The following is a 19,345-nucleotide window of genomic DNA, read 5'->3' on the forward strand; positions in this document are numbered from 1 at the left end:
ATCAGGGATTGTAGGGGGCTTTGAGAGCTTTCTCATTTTGATGTTGAGTAGAATCAAGACCCAGAGAGGGAAAGCAATGAGGTCAAGGACACAAAGTAATTGAAGGGCAGGATTAAGGTTAGAACCAAGGTGCCCTCCCCACCAGAATGTTTCTACCCCAATCTCTCCATGGGTGCTCTCCACAGGAATAAGGGAGAAAATGAGGCAGAGTCCAGACCTGTGGTTCAAGCACTGGGCTTGGAAGGAGAAGAAGAAAATAAGCAACACTCTGAAGGCCCCTTTGGACATCAGCTAGATGCCTGGAAGCTCCCCAGGGCAGAGAATGGACAAGGATGAACCTCACTAAAGGTTAAGAGATATAAGAAAAAGAAGGCACCGTAATTAATAACCATCAGCAATGGATTGTGTTGAGTGAGCATTGAGACACCTATTGATCAGAGAAGTAAACATGAATTGCTGGCAAGTGTCCCTCTGGCCCTGGGTCAATATGCTTCCATATACAAAGAGGCCAGGAGCTGTTGCCGATACTGGGGATGTCTTAATCAGGGTGATTGAGAAAGCTCATGCTTCTCAAAAAGATAACTACATTATGAACTACTGTAGTGTAATGCTCTATTCATTCATTCATTCATTCATTCATTCAACATATTTGTCAAGCCTCTTGGAGGTACTGGGATAAAGTAATGAACAAGAGGCAATCCTTGCCCTGATGGGGCTCATGGAACAAACAAATAGACAAGATAATTTCAGGTAGCTTTGAGTGCTGTGAAGAAAGTCACATGAAAGGGGCAAATGGAGAATGGGTGGAGGAGGCTAGTGTCTAGGTGAAACTGGACATTTGAAGATCAGCTCTTTGAGAAGGTGACATCTGTGCTAAGGTCCTAATGAATAGAAGGAGCCAACTCCATGAACACAGTGGGGAGGGTGGTTCAGACATAGGGAACAGCATGTGCAGGGACCCTGAGATGGAAATGAACTTGGGATGTGGAGGAACAGAAAAGACACTGGAGGAGAGTAGCAGGGGATGAGGTCGAAAAGGTGAACAGGGGCAAGGCTGTGGGGCAATTTTTTTCTAGAGTTAAGAGCTGGATTTGTCTTAAGTGATGAGGCCATTAAAGGCCAACTAGTCATACCCTTCCAGAGATGTTCACTTGGAGTAAGGGACACATTCTTGGATGGAGTCTTGTAGACCCAGCCCCACCTGAGCATGGGACCCTGGGCCAGCCCCTCCCATCATAGAACCTCCATCTCGTAACCTTCCAGCTCCATCTTTCTGTCCTTCTTTCAAGGGCATGGGATGCAAATATGCCACCTCAGTACATCTTACTCATTCGCATGTGGGAAAACCCTGACAACTAGGCTATGAGGCTCTGGCTTTTCCCTTTTCTGACTGCCAGGTATCTCAAATGCTGGAAGTGACTTGGGGAAACCAACTGGTCTGACCCAATCCATTTTGGGAACTAAGCTATGGAGGTTTTAGCCAGCACAGACCCGCGGCCCCTTGAAGACACGGGCCTTCTGGGTGATGTTGGATAAACTGAGCTCCATTATCAGTCTCTGTATTCGAGGGAGAAGGGTGGCAGTGATTATGACAGCGAGAGGCAGAAGAGCGAAATTCAGAAAGACACGACCTGCAGATGCAGGCCTTCGATGAACCCGTGTGCAGGTCCATGTTGGAGAGTGCCTGTGCACACCCAGGTGAGACCCTGTAGGCATGTGTGAGTGTGAATACAAACGCCGAGAAGGCAGGAGCTGTGTCTCTCTTGCTCACTGCTGACGTTCCAGCACCTGGCACATGGTGAGTGATCAATAAACATTTGTAGAGCGAATGAATAAATGTGTGCTCATGTGTAAAAGTTAAAGTTATCTGTTTTCTAACTTGACAATCTGTTATTTAAGCTTTCTGTCCAGGAAATACATTGAGAAAATACTTGGCATCGCTATAGACACCCACTGTTCTTTTTTTATTTGTTTAAAAATTTTTATCGGTGAACAACATACGCGGAAAAGTGCGCACGTCATTCGTAGGTCTTAATGCATTTTCAAAAGATAAGCACTATTGGAAGCACCACCCAGGTGAAGAATCAGCAGAACATTTTCTGTGCCTCTAAGCTCCCATTTACCCTGTTCAGTTACTACCCTCTGCGGGTAACTGTCATCCTGTGTTCTAGCAGCACAGAAGACTTCTGCCTGCGCTTGCACTTTTTGTGAATGAAATTGTGCAACAGGTACTCATTTGCGTCTGGCTTCCTTCACTCAATAGTATGTTTGTGAAAACCGTCCACATTTCCCAGGGACGTTCTAGACTGTTTATTTTCATTTTTATATAGCATGTGTTGACAAATTTGTCCTGGAAAGGGCCAGATAGTAAAAGCTTTAGGCTCTGTGGCCTATACTATCTCTGTTATAACGTTCGTCTTTGCCGTTGTAGCACAAAAGCTGCCACAGACAATATGCAATGAACGGACATTGCTGTGTTCCCATAAATCTTTATTATAAAACAGAAAGTGGCTAGATATGACGGTGGGCTGGATTTGCCAATACTGCATGTGGGACACCTTTCTAGGTCCCACAATTTATCCAGTTTAACTCTAAATGGACATTTGGGTAGTTCTCAGTTGTAGGCTGTTACAAAGAGTACTGCTGTGAGCAGGCTTGCACATGTCCTTTGGTGCACATATCTTCATTTTGTTGGGTGTATACTTAGACGTCGATCTCTGAGTCATGGTATTGGTATGCATTTAGTTATAGGAGGTACTGACAAACAAGCGATTGTGACATTGCTGGCTCTTATTTAAGTGAGCTCTTGTTTTCATAGCACGTGACTGTTTCCTTTCTGCATGCTGTGCCTCGCACAGGCACCACTTATTTCTGTCACAGGGACCTGCCCTCAGAGGCTGCAACTTCACTGCAGGAATGCAAGGAATACAACTACAAGCTCTCCTGAAACATGGCTGATTCATGTTGCAACCAGTAATTGAGGGGCCGGAGACACAATGACATTTACTTTCCTTGCTATTTCATCCCCCATTTCCTGTACCATAACAACCCACATCCCATGGTGAACAAAGTGGGCTTTACTGACAAAACGAAAGAAAAGTTGGACTAGGGCTGGTTGAAAATAGCAACGATCTGTTTCTAAATGAAGTGACCAGTCTAGTGAACCCCATGTTCCCTGAGAGTCTCCCTTTGAAGACCTCCTACCCTAGCCTCTCTCAGCAGTGTAGCCCAAAATGTCAACTGGCATTACTAGATTTTTATAAGGACTAGCCATCAGCATTCTTGTGTCATGGTAGGTAGCAGCATGCAATATGATGACTGAACAAACACATCTGAGTTCACACCTGCCTGGACCATCTACTATCTGTGACTTCGGGGAGGTTATTTAACCTTCTTGTGACTCAACTATTATACATTATCTCATCTAATTCCCCAGAAGCAGATATTATTAGTGTCTACCTTGACAGATCAGGAAACAGACTTAGAAATATTAGGGACTTACTTGAGGACACATTTATGTCTAAACCCTGAACTCTAAATTCAAAGACCATCTGTGACTCTGAAGTATGAGCCTCAGTTATGCACCAAAATAATTTCCTTTGGAAAAGTCACCATTTGTTCTTTTAGAGCCCTGAGTTAGGCTAATCAGGGACAATCTCCTTTTCTTGAAGAAAGAATTCAGTACTGGATGCAATCATGGAAAAAATGAGTTCCCTCCAAATTCTCATAATAAGACAGTCAGTGCAGAAGACAAAATGTTGAGATCGTTTGAGGAGATGATACCTCTAAGTAAGAGAAGATATGTACTTTTTTTCAGCAAAGAACCTGCTGTTTCAAATTTCCAACAACTGGATCACTGTTTAAATACTGGCAGGGAGTGAAGTTTTCATGCCATGGGTCATCTCTGAGCTGATGAATTCTACCAAATTTGAGCATCGAGGCAATTGGAAGTGAAACTGATATTTTCAAATGTATTTTTATTTCCTCAGAAATAAAAGATGTTGGTTTGACAAAATTAAAGTTGCACAGTCTATTACTAAATATGAGAAGTAAAACACAGGTCATCTTCAGCCAGCTTTCCATGTTTTGCATGATGATGTCTTGTTATGTCAATAAATTTATCAAGTGTTTCTAGCACATTAGTTGGCATCATCTAGCAAGTACACTCATTGTATTTACCTGTAGACGTGGGTAGGTGGATTTCTGGCTGGGTGTTCCATGAATTAACCTAGTTTAAAAACTGTCAGGAAAGCTTAGGTTCAAAGTCCCACCACGAGATCTCCCTATACTCAAGATTTGGTGTTTGAGTGTTGAACATGGGAAGAGACCTTTTAGGTTGATGTGAGAGTTAATCCAAGATGGTGCCCCCAGAGCCCAAGGCTTCCATTTATACCCATGGGCTACTGAGGCTGGGAGCGGCAGGTCATGGAGTGACACAGAGGTCAAGCTCACAACTCTGGAAGGTTCAGAAACTGCAGAGAGTGACTGTGGATCCTGGATTATCAAAGACCCCTGGTCTGAGCCCAAGTATACAGGATTGTCCCACCAGAGGCCCACAGTGGGAAAGATGTCAACTTTCCAGGAAGCGTGAGTGTGAAGGATAAATTTTAAGCAGAACCACTGTGGTATGAAAGGGTGGGTAAGCCTTTGCTGACCTGTGCTATAGGTGTCTGGAAGTGTGATACAGAAGGGGAAGGGATGTGTCGGCAAAGGCAACCTGACGAAGGCATGTAAGAAACAAATTTACCTGTGGAAACAGGGAGAAGATTGCTCCCACAATCAACCTTGAAACACCAAAGAAGCTCACCCACATCCAGCCTGGGCCTGGCTGTTGACATAACCTGAAGGAAGTAATTCACCGATTTTCCAAGCCCTCAGATCCACCATCAGCCTGGGATCCAGGTCTTGGGTAATGAGCAGCCTGGGTGACGAATGAGGTTTGGAGTCAAAATCTATCTGAGGCCTCTCTCCCTGCCAACGTCTACAGCTTAATAATTGCTTCCTCGCTCCCGCTGCATTCGGGTTCAAGAGAAACGCAAACCCCTCCAGCAGCATTATGCAAATAGGGCCCACTGCGTTCCAGCGATGGCATATAGAATATGTAAATTTATGGTAGTGGCAGAGGCTGCTTAAGACAGAAGATTTCTCAATGATGAAATTAGATTTTCTGGAAAGAGGCTTCCGAGGACCTGTCTCCGTTCTCCTGCATCGTGCTGTGCAGTAGCTACCACACCGGTGCTCTGGGAAATAATTAACTGAATTACAGGCTCAAACTTATTCTAAAAAAATCAAGAAGGGAAGAAGAAATAGATCAGGCTTTGCGAGGCCACAGTAAATTTATACTTTACAGAAAATGTAAATAACAACGGAGGGTGCGAGAGAAGAAAGCAGATGGGCAGGGAAGCACCCGTCTTGGGTTGGCAGGAGAAACTGACACAAGATAGGGAGCTTTGACATCACCTTGGCCTTGGCAAGAGTGAGGATAGAAGAATGGACAGAGCCGTGGGCCCTGGTTTCTGCTTCAACTTAGCACTGCCACTTTTGTCTGTTTTATGTACCTGCCTTCTCACAATTTTGCTAGAAGAAAGCATTTATGTGATTTAAAAATATGAACAAATCATTCATCTAGACCAGATCAGACTTGAACATGCATCGGGCTTACCAGGAGGGCTTGTTAAACACGGATTGCTGGATGCTGCACCCAGAGTTTCAGAATGAGTCAGCCTGGAGAGGGCTCAAGAATTTCCATTTCTGACAAGCTCACAGGTGATGGCTGCTGCTGCTGCTAGCCAAGGGGACATACCCTGACAACCACGGACAGATGTGGGAGACGGGGGCTCAAAGAGTTAAGCGATTTGCCGAAAGTCACATAGTGGAGTCAAAGCTGCATACTCTTTACCATCATCATCATCATCATCATCATCACCATCAGTGTAATCGTCAGCATTTTTATTGTTACTCTCAGTTGCTGAGAGCTTTCTATGTGCCAGGCACTGTGCTAGGCACATATGCACCTTACTTGCACTCTAATCTCCAATGAATATATTGTTATGGACTAAATATTGCGTCAACTTAAAATCCACGTGTTGAAGCCCTAACTCCTGATGTGATGGCATTTGGAGATGGGTCCTTTGGGAGGTTATTAGGTTTAGATAAGATCATGATGGTGGGGCCCCCCTCATGGAATTAGTGTCCTTATAAGAAGAGGAACACACACACACAAACATTCTTTCTCTATGCATCCACAAAAGAAGTGGTCCTGTGAACACAATGAGAAGGTGGCCATCTGCAAACCAGGAAGAGAATCTTCATCCAAACCCAAATCTGCTGGCACCTTGATCTTGGACTTTTCAGCCTCTAGGACTGTGAGAAATAAATGTCTGTCGTGTAAGCCACCTAGTTTATGGTATTTTGTTATAGCAGCCCAAGCAAACTAAAGCAAACACTGAGGCTCAACTTCAAGTAGCTTCACCTCCTGATCTCCAGGTATCTCATATGTAAAATGGGAAATTCTGACCCTTCAGAATGTTGGGAGGATTCAGTGAAATTTTACACATGATGTGCTGAGCACAGAGCTCAGCACAGAGCAGGGGCTCAGTCATTACATAATAGTAATTAGTATTATTCTTATAATTACTATTACTAATTGACTTGTGAGGATTGGGAGATAGCCTGGAGTGAGCTTGGGTTTCAGAATATACAAGAATCTCGATTCCAGTCCTAAGTCCTAAGCTCTTCACTGTGAGGCTAGGGGAGTATGTCACCACCCTCTCTAAGACCGAGGTTTTACAATGGATGGAACTTGGTGGCCCCAGGACATATGCAGCTGTACAACCTCTGATTCCATATTTCTAAGGGTGGGGCTATTTCTCACTGCCATGTGGCCCCCAGTATAAGTGTCATTTTTTCCTCCTGGACTGTCATCCTGCCTTCTCCTGGCCTTCTTGCCTCTGGTCTTGCCTCAGTAACTCCACCTTTCTAAAACTTAAGATGGCAACCTGATACGGTGTTCTCCCACGTAGACCCTTTTGTGGCTCTATTTCCTTTACTTGTATCAAGTCCAAGCTTGGCACTCTAACTCCTTCATGCTCTGGTCCCTCTCAGCTCCTCATTTCCTGCCTCTACTTCTTCCACTTTATTTTCCAACAAAAACAGAAGTTTGTATTTGCCCTCAGGCACCATGCTATTTCCTGTCCTCCTACCATTGCTTTTACTGTACCTGCTGCCTGGTGCTCCATCCCTGTTTTTCCTCTCTTTGTCTGCGAACTGTTTGACCTTTAGCACTCAGCTCAGATATTGTGTGTCCTGAGAAGCTATCCATCACCTACTTTTTTCCTATCCCCAATCCCAGGCTGTGAGGTACTTTCTCTGAGCTGCCTGTAGGTATCTCATTTTAGTTCTCATTTAGTATCTCATTCTAGCTTTCTCATCTTTTGCACTGGACAGTGACTAGTTTAAAGGAAGAGACAAACTTCTTCATCAGGCTTTTTGGAAATTTTTTGTTTTGTTGTTTGCTTCATCTGCTGTCTGTAAGGGTCTTAAGTGCAGGAACGATATATTTTGTTTGCCACTACAAACACTTATTTCCATGTCTGGCGCATGGTAGATGCTCAGTCCTTAAATTAAAAAACCTGAAATCTCTGCTATGTTCACAATTTTCTTATTAATTACCATATCTCTGCTGCCTATCAAAATGTCTGACACGGAAGCATTCAGGAAATAGTTACGGAATGAACAAATACATGAGTAAAATGAATGACTTCATAAAAAGTGTAGCGGTCAGCTATTGCTGTATAACAAACAACTATTAAATCCCAATTGCATACAACAGGCATTTATTTTTCATCTAGCTTTATTTTGTGAGTCAGGTGGGGCAGCTCTGAGTTGCAGGTCGTGTCAGGCTCATCTCCATGTGTCTGTCATCTTCCGTGGGCCAGCAGATTTGCCAGAAGGTGTTCCTCTCCTGGCAAAGGCAGACGTGTAAGAGAAACAGTAGAAACACACAAAATTTCTTAAGGTCTCATCCCGCTAGGACCTTGGCCCTCCCATTCATATATCATTGGTCAAATCCAAAGTCAAACTCAAAGTCAAAGCACAGGGATGTATCTTCTAGGAGGAGAGGCAAAAGACATAGATACATGGAGGGATGAAGAATCAGGGCCAGTGATTCAGTCCACTCCAATGACCGACCCCATCATCTAGCCCAGAGCTCATGACACACAGCAACCACTATGACCTCTGAGACAAAGTGACCATGGTGATCCTTCCAAGTTCAAGACTCTAGAATACCTTTGCATTTTCTGCATTTTAAACCCTCCTCTTTCTCCACCATGTAATTTTCAGTGATTTTCCAGTGCCAACAGTAAATAATCTCCAGGGCTCTGTCCACAGGCATTGCCATGCTGGAGAATGTCACAAGCCTGTCCACCCCGTCCTACACCCAGCCCCCAGTGCATGTTGTGAGGGTCTCCCTGATGTTTAATGCATGAGCTCCACATTCTCGCAGCAGCCGCCGCAGACAGATTCTCTCAGCATGGGAATGGCCATGAAATCAGATGACTGTACAGGAAGCAGTCACCCCTCCCCTGCCTCCGCCTTTCAATTGTTGTGAGGCTCTCCTGCTTCGACTCACTTCTAGTTTTGTAATCTCTTTTATTAATGTGCCGGAGGCAGAGAAAAATGCATTTGTAATTTCCTCTTAATGGCTGGTAGAACTTCTCTTTGCTTTCTTTCTGAGCATGTGTTTGTGGCGCGTGTATGTGCGTGCGCGCACAGAAAAACACACACACACACACACACACACACACACACTCCAGGTCAGGATGAATTGAGTGGCAAGGCAGTGGATGTCAAAGCACAGAGTCTTGGAATATTTCAGCAGGAAGGATTCTGAGTCCAATGGCTGCCACATTGCATTCCCAGTGCTTCGGGGTTCTTTAGAATAGCATCAGAGGGTGCTGTAGGTTGAGAAGTTGAGGAATTGGCAGCCCTTCCCTGGACTCTGCCTTATTCAGAGCATCTCTGTTTTTACCTGCCTAGTACGCTGCACTCATGCATGGTCTCGTTAGAAATCAGGGATACCATTGCTATATACAAAATATGCAATAACTCTCGTTTCCTCTGCCCCTGCTTTCACAGAAAAAGAAACTAAGTCCCAGAGATGCTGTGGCTTCTCAAAACTCACAGGATGAGTCAGGGTTGGGAAACTTGAGGACTGAGTCCCCAGTCTTTGGATTCTAAAGTTAACACCTTTTGCCTGCAAACAGGTTATACCTCAAAATCTGAGCATCTTCTCTAAAATAATGTAATATATCTTTTTTTTTTCATGCCCTGAACACATTGTGCTAAAAGGAAAGAGCTGTGGGGAGTTCTCACACTTATATTTACTGAACACCTACCATGTGCCAGGCACTGTGCAAGTACTTTAGGTAGTTATTATCTACCAAAACCTCATCACCAGGTCGAAATTATTGTTTCTATGTTACAGATGAAGACGCTGAGGTTCAGATGGATAAGCAATTTCTTTAAGGACACATGGCCAGGTGATGGTGGAAATGGAATTTGAACTTTGGTTCACCTGATGTTACAGAGATAACAAAGTTTCAAAGTGCTTACCTCTTCATGGATCTTAGGCATAAGATCATTCAAATGATAAGATATGATACCAGTGACCATAGCCTCTGCCTGGTATTGAGTGCTTCCCTTGAGCCTGGTGCATGTTGAGTACTTTATTTGCAGGGCTACCAAGTATGGCTGTGCAGGGTGTGCACTGAAGAGCTTGCAGCCAAAGGGGCGAGTGAGAGCTGAACCTAGTCTTTAAGCTGCTTACCAGACCTGGAGGTAAGGTTGCATCTACCTGGAGGAAGAGGGTGCCCTTCTCTAATTGCTCTGCCTATGATGGCTGCCTTTTCTTAATTCTTACAAAGGTGCTCTGTGCAAGTTGCCACCTTCTTTACACATATGATCTAATCCTCTCACAGACCCCTGGGTAGATTTATTACTATGCCCATTTTAAAGATGAAGAAACAGAGGCACAGGGACGTTAGATTTCTTGCCCAGCATGCTGCAGCTCTTTCAGTGGCAGAACCAAAATTTGAACCCAAGGTTGCAAAACTCCAAGGCTAGAAGAGAAGGAATTTTCAGCTATACTCATCACCTCATCCCCCAAAAGGCTGTTGAACTTCACAAATCCAAGGATAGAATCTGGGAGTTCAAGGTTTGTGGGTTCCTGGTTGGAGGTATTCTGTGCCCTGTGTAACAGGAATCAAGGGAAATTCTGAGACAGCAAATGGCACTCATGGATCAATTCAGTTGGGCTTTTTCAACCAGTCTCTCTTTGGATCATGTGACTGTGCTCTTTTCTGCCATGCCATCCCTGTCGCTAGAGGAGATCCCATGAAGGGGGAGAAATCCCCCAGATTGTGTAGGTCTGACCTCTCCCACCCATACCCTTTCTCCTGGAATACTCACTATCTGGGAAAGGATTCCCTGGAGATGAATATCTACATAAAGCCAATTGTCAAACAATGTCCCAGAGCCAATTATTCATTCTGAGGGACCCTGAGGTGGCTTGAGGAGTTGACAAATAAAGAGGAAATAATTTGCAATTTGCTGTTTACACATAATCAGTGTACCAAGAGAAAAAAATAGTGTCACAGCTTACAGCTTCCCACGTTTTATTTTGATTTTCTAAATCAATACGTAAGTGGAGAGGCAGCTGGAGACAAATAAAATGTTTGGATATGTTTGGATAACGGAAGGAAGGACTTTTTGAAAACACAAGGGAGTGGTCAAAGAAGATTGAATGAGATCGTATCTCTCCCTGCCCCCCACCCCCCCGCCAACAAAAAGGGAGCAGTGAATGACAATTATAGAACTCTTGCTCTATGCCAGACAGTGATATAAGTACTTGACAAGAGTTATGGCTGTGAACCCTCACATCCGTCCTGGAGGTAGGCTCTTTCATCCTCCCCATTTCACAGATGGAGACACTGAGGCCCCATGAGATGAAATCTCTTGTCCAAGGATATACAACCGGCACAAGCTGAACCCAGGACTAGCCACTCATACCAGGCTGATGCTGGAGTCTAGGATTTTTTCGCCTCATTGTTCAGCTTCCAGATTAGTTTCCCTGAGTTTTAATGCTAGTCATTTGTTTTGGAACCATTAAAGGGTTTAAAACAGGGGCTCCTCTCTCAATGGGAGAGTCTTGGGGAGGTGCTGTCTCTGGTTCTTCTCCAATCATCCTTCGCTGATCACTTTCACTGCAAGTGAATAATAAAGTGGCAGGGCCACTGGAAACAAAGGAGACTTGGCCAGGAGACCTTAGAGAGGGACATGGTGACAGGGGATGCTGTTCATGAACCAAGAGGAAATGGACGTTTTCCATCATCAGATTTCCTGAACATTTCTGAGAGTTCGTTTTTTCACTTCTCTAAACGTCCTTGAGAAATTGAATATCTTTTGCCAACATCTCCCCTCTTTTTCCTCACTTTCCTGGACTTTGAGGAGCCACAGTCCCTTCTCAGAATTTCAGAGCTATTCTTCCTCTTCTGTTTGAACACATCCTTCCCTCTCACTGGCCTGCAATCTTAGAGCCACAGGAGACCTCAGCAATAGATAGAGTCCAGCCCTAATGTCAAGGTAGGAAAAGTGATCTCAGATCCATTTTATAGACAAGTCCACTGAGGCCAAGTGCTTCTGGCCCAAAGTAGAAGAAGAGAAGACAAGGACTCACATCCACACTCCAGCCCCCGAGGATCCCGGCAATCTGGTTTCTTCCATGGGAGAGATTGCACCTCTCTTTGTTCTCCACCCGCCCCTGTGTCTCTGAGCCATGTGTAAAATTTACATACACACACGCCCACATTTGCATAAAACACACAGACACACACACAGGACTGCTCCTGGCTTGAAAGACAAGGGATGCCAAATGCCGTTCACATCTTTCTGGGGAGGAATGCATCCATCCCGATTCTGTCTTTGCCAAAGTGCCATACGTACCAGACGTACATATATTCTGTGTGAAGTTCCTTAATCTCCCTCACAGCTGTCCTCTCTATAGTCTCTGTTAGAGCATTCCCAAATTACTCGTCTCCTGGCTGATATAGCAGTTTGTTCCCTGACTCCTCCATCTCTTTAAAATTAATAATAATAATTAATAATAATAATAATAATAAATTGCTTTTGTTTATGTAATCCTTACTATGTGTTAGACACTGGGCTAAATGACATGCATGTTGCATCTTGTGGACTTTTTTCAACAACTCTGAAATGGAAGCATTATTAGCCCCATTTTATAGGGCTAATAATGAGGCTTCAAGTTTAAGTGCATCACACAGGGCTGGGGATTGAGCTACACGGCTGCGGCTGACTCTGAGACTTGTGCTGGTAACACTGGTAGGCTGCCCTCTGATATTCCCATCTAGCTAAGTCTGCCATGGTAATGACCACACAGAGGGGAGAGTTCTTATTTTGGAGGCCCCAGAGGATAGCCATTAAGAGAGCACATCATTTCAACCTCTGACGTTGCCATTTTCTGTCTGTGTGAACTTGGTAATTTACTTAACCTCTCTGAGTCTCAATGTCCACTGTTTAATGCGTAGCACAGTAGTCCTTAGCCATATAGAGTAACTATGGAAATTGATAAGATAATTGCAAGAGAAGCACTCAGGGTGATTTTTAGCACCCAGTAAATGTTGGGTAATTAAAAGATTGTGGCATAAGATCATTGTTGTGTCTGATGCTCAAGTCTCTCTTGGGTCAGAATCTGCCTTTCTTTCTACCATTAAAGCCCAGTACTACCATTTTGCATCCCATTCTTTGGCTAGAAGGAGATTTTAACAAATCTCCACAATTTCCTCACCATTTCTCACCTCTGTTAATTTGTCCAGCTGGTCTGTTTCTGTACCCTCTCTGTAGACCCATAATTGGTTTGTCCTCAGCGCCCAGCTTAGAGGCTGACTTCTACCGGATGTCTCCTCTTTCTTGCCCATTAAAGGCCACCTCTTCCTTCTCTAGTTATGACCTTGGGTCATAGTGTGTATCAGTCCTGAGTCCTACTGTGTGCCAGGATAAAGATATAGATACACCCATAGGATGTGATTCCACTTTTTCCCCTTATGCCTTGAATGACACTGGGTGGAAGGAACTCTGGGTACCTGAATGACTGTGTGGAACAAGGACTCACCTCTGGCCAACCCACAGTGGACTGTGTCATGAGCAAGAAATAAACCTCTGTTGTGCTGAGCCATTGAGAATTAGAGCTTCTTTGTTATAGCAGGTAAACTGCCCTAGTGAATCTAGCTAAAATCTATCTTCCTTTCTATCCCCATATTATTCCAGAAAGAACTTAGTCATTTAAAAGTATATTTTAAAAAATAGAATGAAAGAAAAAATGCATGTAGGAACATAAAATTGCATCAGATATTACATGAGGAAGTTTGTGCTATGAAAACCAATATTCTATTCTATATGATTAAAAAATTTAGCTCTGAGCTTCCTAGCAGCCAAGGTAAAATGGGAAACATGTTCAGTTACACATTTCCCAGAGTCTTCGAGATAAATAAAAATACCATGGCTAAAGATATATACACTTGGAGTTACAAATTTTTTTTTGACTCTTCATTAAAAAGGCCACTAGATGGTTATAGCACAACTCAATATTGTCTAGCATTTTTTTCTGCATAGCAAGCCATTTCTCATGTCTTATTTTGTTTAAACACATGAAAATATGTAAGCACAAACACATAAATGGTGTTTGATGTATTTCACAGAGTGGTACTCAGGCTTCCCTTTAGATCTAAGATACCTTGGAAGAAAAAGATTCCATCTTCTTCATTTCTGTATTTTTGTTTTTATGTCTTAGTATAAAGTCTTGTACATGGTGGGAACACACAGTGAGTATTATTATTATTGATACTAAATGCATGGGTTAGTGTGTGTGCTAAGGGTATCAGGCCAGCACTCTGTGAATCATGAGCTCTATTCTGGGATTGCATGTGTTGTGTGTGTGTGTGTGTTATGGTGTGCTGTGTATGTGATGCATGAATGTTAAGTAGGTGTATCATGTTTGAGTGTGTGTTGCATGTATGTATATTATGTGTGCATTGTATGTATGTTGTGTGGATAATGTAGATGTGTCCTGTGAGCATTTTATGTGTGATGTGTGTTTTGCATGGGTGTTGTGTAGATCATATGGGTGCTCTGTGTGCATTGCGTGTTCTGGGGATAGTGTGGAAGGTGTTAATATTGTATTTGTTAAATGTGTGTGCAGTGTGCTGTGATGTGTTGTTGTGTGTACATTGTGTGTGTATGGTGCATGTACTCTGTGAATGTGGACTCATATGTGTGCTTTGACATCTTATATCCCATGTGTCCTGCATATTCCCTGCAGGATCAGTGCACATTCCTTGTATGTGACTCTATGCCATTGTGTGTCCCTTCGGCGAGCACAAGGCATGCTCCCTGGCACTGCCTGTGGGCATATCAGGTTGCATGCCTACCCCATGCAGGCTCTGTGCGTGCATCTATGTGTGTACCCTGTGAGTCGCTGTGGATACATCTAGAAGGCAGTGACTATTGTCTTCAAACAGAGAACAGCCATTAACACATTCATTAATTAGGATCATGTTGACACTTCCATTGCCGACTAAAAACATCTGTTTGTTTAATCAGAGTCTCCTTAATTCCTTACACTTATTCTCCCAGTGAGAGAGGATGGGCTTGCTTTCCCACGTGTGTACACTGGGGTTTTATGAGGTGGGGGCACAGGCTCTGTCAATATTGTCACAGGGTGACAGCTCTTGGGACAACCCACAGCCTTCTTAACAAACAAACATCCCTTTCAATGGTGAATGAGGAGTCATCCATGGGTCAATTTGCCAGCGGCCAGTCCTTGTTTATTGGAGTAGCCTGAATGACACATTATAGATCAGTTGTAAGAACTCCGCCACAGCACTAAGTATAAATGCTTTGGGGCTGGGTGTGCTGGCTGCTCCATTTCACTTTCTTTCCCACCTAGATTTGTACCCTAAATCCAGCCACGAGCAGCCAGAAACCTTGACCGAGTCAAATTCACTCCCCCATAGCCTCAGTTTTCTTACATGTAAAATGAGATGATCAAAGGACAAACCTAAAGATGAAAAGAGGACATATTTAAATGAAATGTCCAGTGTAGCACCTGGAAAAAAAGAGATGCCAGAAAATGCCATTTCTACCTTCTAAAATCCCTCATTTCACATGAATTCATAGAGGTCAGGGGAAGATGACCAAGAAAAGAACTCAAGGTTAGGGACCGACTGACTTTGGTCATAATTCCCATCAGTCACACCATTGAACATCCAACACATGTTTACTGCATCCCTCTTCTGTGTCAGGCTGGGCCTGGGTGCTGGGTACATAGGTGTTTGCCCTTGGAGCATTCATCATGAGGAGGTGAGAAGTGTTGCCATGAGGCTGATTAGTATCTCACTTAGGAATGTGGAAACAAAGGGTCTTTCCAAAAGAGGGGATGAATGAACAAAAGCTCTAAAGCTGCGGTAGGGGGAGGCTCTCAGAGCCCGGAGCATGGAGGAGAGCTGCAGGAATAAATCCGAAAAAGAGGAGGGCTCCTTCCTAGTAATGGGTCAAAGGACAGGTACACATATGCTTTTTAAAAAATGTTATTTTTTATTTTTAATTATATAAAAATTACATAAAATTTACAATCTACACCAAATTGAGCTGTGAGATCTCCAGGTGCTCTTGGTGCCTAGCATTGCTGTTTTCACCTGTTAAATGGGTCCCAAGACTTTCTCAAAAGGACAGTAAGAGGATTCCCTGGGAAGATGCATAGAGAGGCTTGCTTAGTCCCTGGTATTTGGTCAGCACCCAAGACTCAGGCATTATTACTGGGAATTGGCGTGGCTCAGTGCTTAGAGGTCCAGACTCTGGACTCAGGTGTGCCAGTTGTGTGACCTTAGGGCAGATACTGCACCTCTCTGAACCCGTTTCTTCAAAGAATTTTGAAAATGACTTAGTAAAAATAACATCCAATAAAAAGGATGTTGCCATTTGGATGCATGACAAATAATATTTTATTTTCAAGACATCATTATTATTGTCGGCTAATTCTGTACTTGAAGAAAAACTGTCACCACAATTAAGCTTTATAAATTTCTGGTCTGCCACACTTATTCTTTTTAGACACCAGAGCATCCTAACAGATCCAGTTTGTTACTGCAGATGATGGTTATGGTAAGTGATGAGTCTTTGCAAAGATAGTTTTATTCCCCTCTCATAGCTGAGTGAGACTCCAAGATGAGAAAAAGGAATGGGTTGTAGTTCATGCTCCCTAAGAGCTAGACACTATCTTATTTAATCCTTGAAACAACCCTTTGAGGGCAGCACCATACCCATTTCACAAATGAAGAAACTGAGTTTCAAAAAGCTTAGGCAATTGGCCCAAGATCACGCAGCTAGTAGATAGTTTGACTTAGGATTGAATTACATTGGTGCTTTCTCTTTTACATTAAGCAGCTCATTTATTGGATGAGTGTACTTAGAAAAAATAATAAATTTATCAGGACTCTTTAATTTATAAGAGATGAAAACCCCGTTCAAAATAGTTTAGGCAAAAAGAGAATTTATAGGTTCTCATAACTAAAACTGCAACCTGGATTCATGCATTGCTAAATTCAGAGGTCCAATAATTAGATCAGGACTTGGTTTTGCGTTCTCTCTCTCTCTCTCTCTCTCTCTCTCTCTCTCTTCTCTGTCTCTGTCTCTCTCTGTCTCTCTCTCTCTCTCTTTGTCTCTCTGTCTCTTCCCCCCCTGCACCCTCTCCTTCTGTAGGCTTTGTTTTCTAGTGTGCTAACTTCATTCTTAAGGAAGGCATTTTCTCCATGATGACAAGATGGTCCTCAGCAGCTTCAGGTTTCAGTCCTCCAAGCTTAGCAACTCCATTTAAGGGAAGAACAGTTCCAGTGAAAGTCCCAGAATTGACCCTGATTGGCTTCACTTGGGTCACACATACATTCCTCAGCCTATTGATATACATGAGAATGAACGAGATGCTCTTATTGGCCAGATCTGATCCACGTGACCACCTCAGGATTGTGAAGATCAAATTCATTCCATACTGAGCCAAGTGCCCCTGAGGTAGAGATCTTCCCAGAGGAGAATCTAGATGTTTCACTTAAAGATGGAGAGGTGGCCGCTGGGAAAAGAACAGGAACTGAGGTCCATTCTAGCTAGCTTTGGATTGTGCAGAAAGGCATTGAAGGGATCTTAAAAGGCACTTTAGCACGTCTAAAAATGGTAGCATTTATCCTCAACCAGCCTAAAGTCAGGAGGATGGAACATGTGACTTTACTGAAGTGCCTTTCCAGCCAGCCTTTTGGGATATTTCCAACCAGGACTTATTGTTCTGGAAAAATCCCTCAAAGCCTAGGGAACCAAAAAGCTAAGAAAAATGCAGGACCACCTGCCAGGGTCCTTGCCTTTCCTCCTCTCTCTCTCTTCTTCTTCATCTCCTTCTTTTAATTATGAAACATCTATTGCTAGACTATTGATTTCCTGCTTGTAAGAGCAGCTGGCATGATATATGGTGCATGAATCCATTCCTTTAATTCCATGGCACGATTGAATATTACCTTCGATGAAGTATTTATTAGTCATGCATTCAAGAAGAAGTGAAATAGCTTATAACTTTGGAGAGGTGGTGCTTTCAGTGTTTGAGGGCGGGTAGATAGGTTTCCTTTTGGTATCCCTAAGGGGAAGGACAAATACTTATCTCAGGCAAGAGTGACAGGTTGCCCCTACTAAAATCTTCCTCTCCTGGATCAGCTACCATTCTCAGACTTTCACTCAAAAAACATACCATCCCCTCTTCTTGAAAATGTGCTTGAAGTTCCATCATTAATTAGGTCATTCCTTGGGCTTAAAAAATTACCTATAAAGGCCATTGTTAATATAGATATGAATTCTAAAACTACTATTACAACCATACTTTGTCACCATTTGTTCAGCAATTGTCCTTTTCTTTTTTTTTTCTTTTTTTTCTTTTTTTTACATAATGAAATAGTTTCAGAGAAAACAAGTAGAAATAGACTAGAAGTGCTAGGATTGGAACCCACTTGGGCCAACTCTGAGCTTTCAGGCTAACTATATGCTCCTCTAAGGTAACACACTAACCCATTAGTACAGAGTTGTAGGAGGTTGGGGGGAAGCAGAGCAGATGACAATTACCTAACAGATAGGAATGGAGTAGAATACTGTGTCCCCAGAATCTAGCACACAGTAGGTGCTCAGCCTGAACATTTTCGATGGAAGAAATGTGTCCTCATTTTGGGGGAGATGCTGTGGAGCCATTGCGCCTCTAGATTATGGAAAGCCACCTCTCCCAGCAGTGGAGATTTAGGGTCTCTCTACAGTGGAAGGTTGAAAGGAAAATACTTCTCAGGTTCTGAATTCCCATATAGGGTCATAGGGAGAAACTGGATTTCTCCTTAGGGCTGGGTGAGGAAAGGAAAGGAACGCTTGGGCTGGAGGTCAGTGTTTGCCCTTGGGGGGTGGGAGCATCCAGAGAGCTAGGGGGAAAGAGACACACATTATGGACCCTAGGGGAGCGGCTGGGAAGATGGAGATTGGGACAAAGAGAATGGAAGGGAAAGGAGGAGGAATTGCTAAATGGAGAGATAAAGAAAGAAAGAAGAGAAATGTAGAAAGACAGAAGAAGGAACAAGAGAGGTGCAGAGATAGATAAATCAAGGGAGAGGTGGATAGAGACTGCAAGGGAGAGAGAGAAAGAAAGATAACACAAGGGAGAGGGAGAAAGGTAGAAAGGAAATCAACAAATAAACAATGTCTTTGTGGGAAAAGCAATCTCTGAAGGTGAGAGACTAGGAGCCCAGGAGCACATACGCCAGCCTCAGGCCAGAGCCCAGAGACCTTCCATTTCAGCACTCTGGACAGAGATTCTTGGGTCTTTGCCCTTTATTACCCTCGACTCTGCCACTGACTGACCCTGTGACCTTGGCCGATCATTTCCCTGTCTGGGCCTCAGTTTCTTAGCATTCAAATAGGGCTACTTACACCTGTCACCCAGAGGCATTGCTCAAAGGGTAGCAAGGGCCAACTTCAAGAGCCACTTGGGGAGTCCTAAAGAATATTGATGCCTGAGCCCAGTCTCTAGGTATTTTTATTCAATTGGTTTGATGCAGTGTCTGGGCACTGACATTCTCTAGGAACCTCCTCCCTCCCCCACCCCTGTTCTAACATGCACACAGTGCCAGTAGGCTCTGACCAGTGTAAGATCTTTGTGGATAGGAGTTCCTGAAGAAAGTCAGCATGATTCTTTCTTGGC

The sequence above is a fragment of the Pteropus medius genome, unplaced genomic scaffold, assembly GCF_902729225.1.
Source record: "Pteropus medius unplaced genomic scaffold, Ma_sr-lr_union100, whole genome shotgun sequence".
Classification (NCBI taxonomy): domain Eukaryota; kingdom Metazoa; phylum Chordata; class Mammalia; order Chiroptera; family Pteropodidae; genus Pteropus; species Pteropus medius.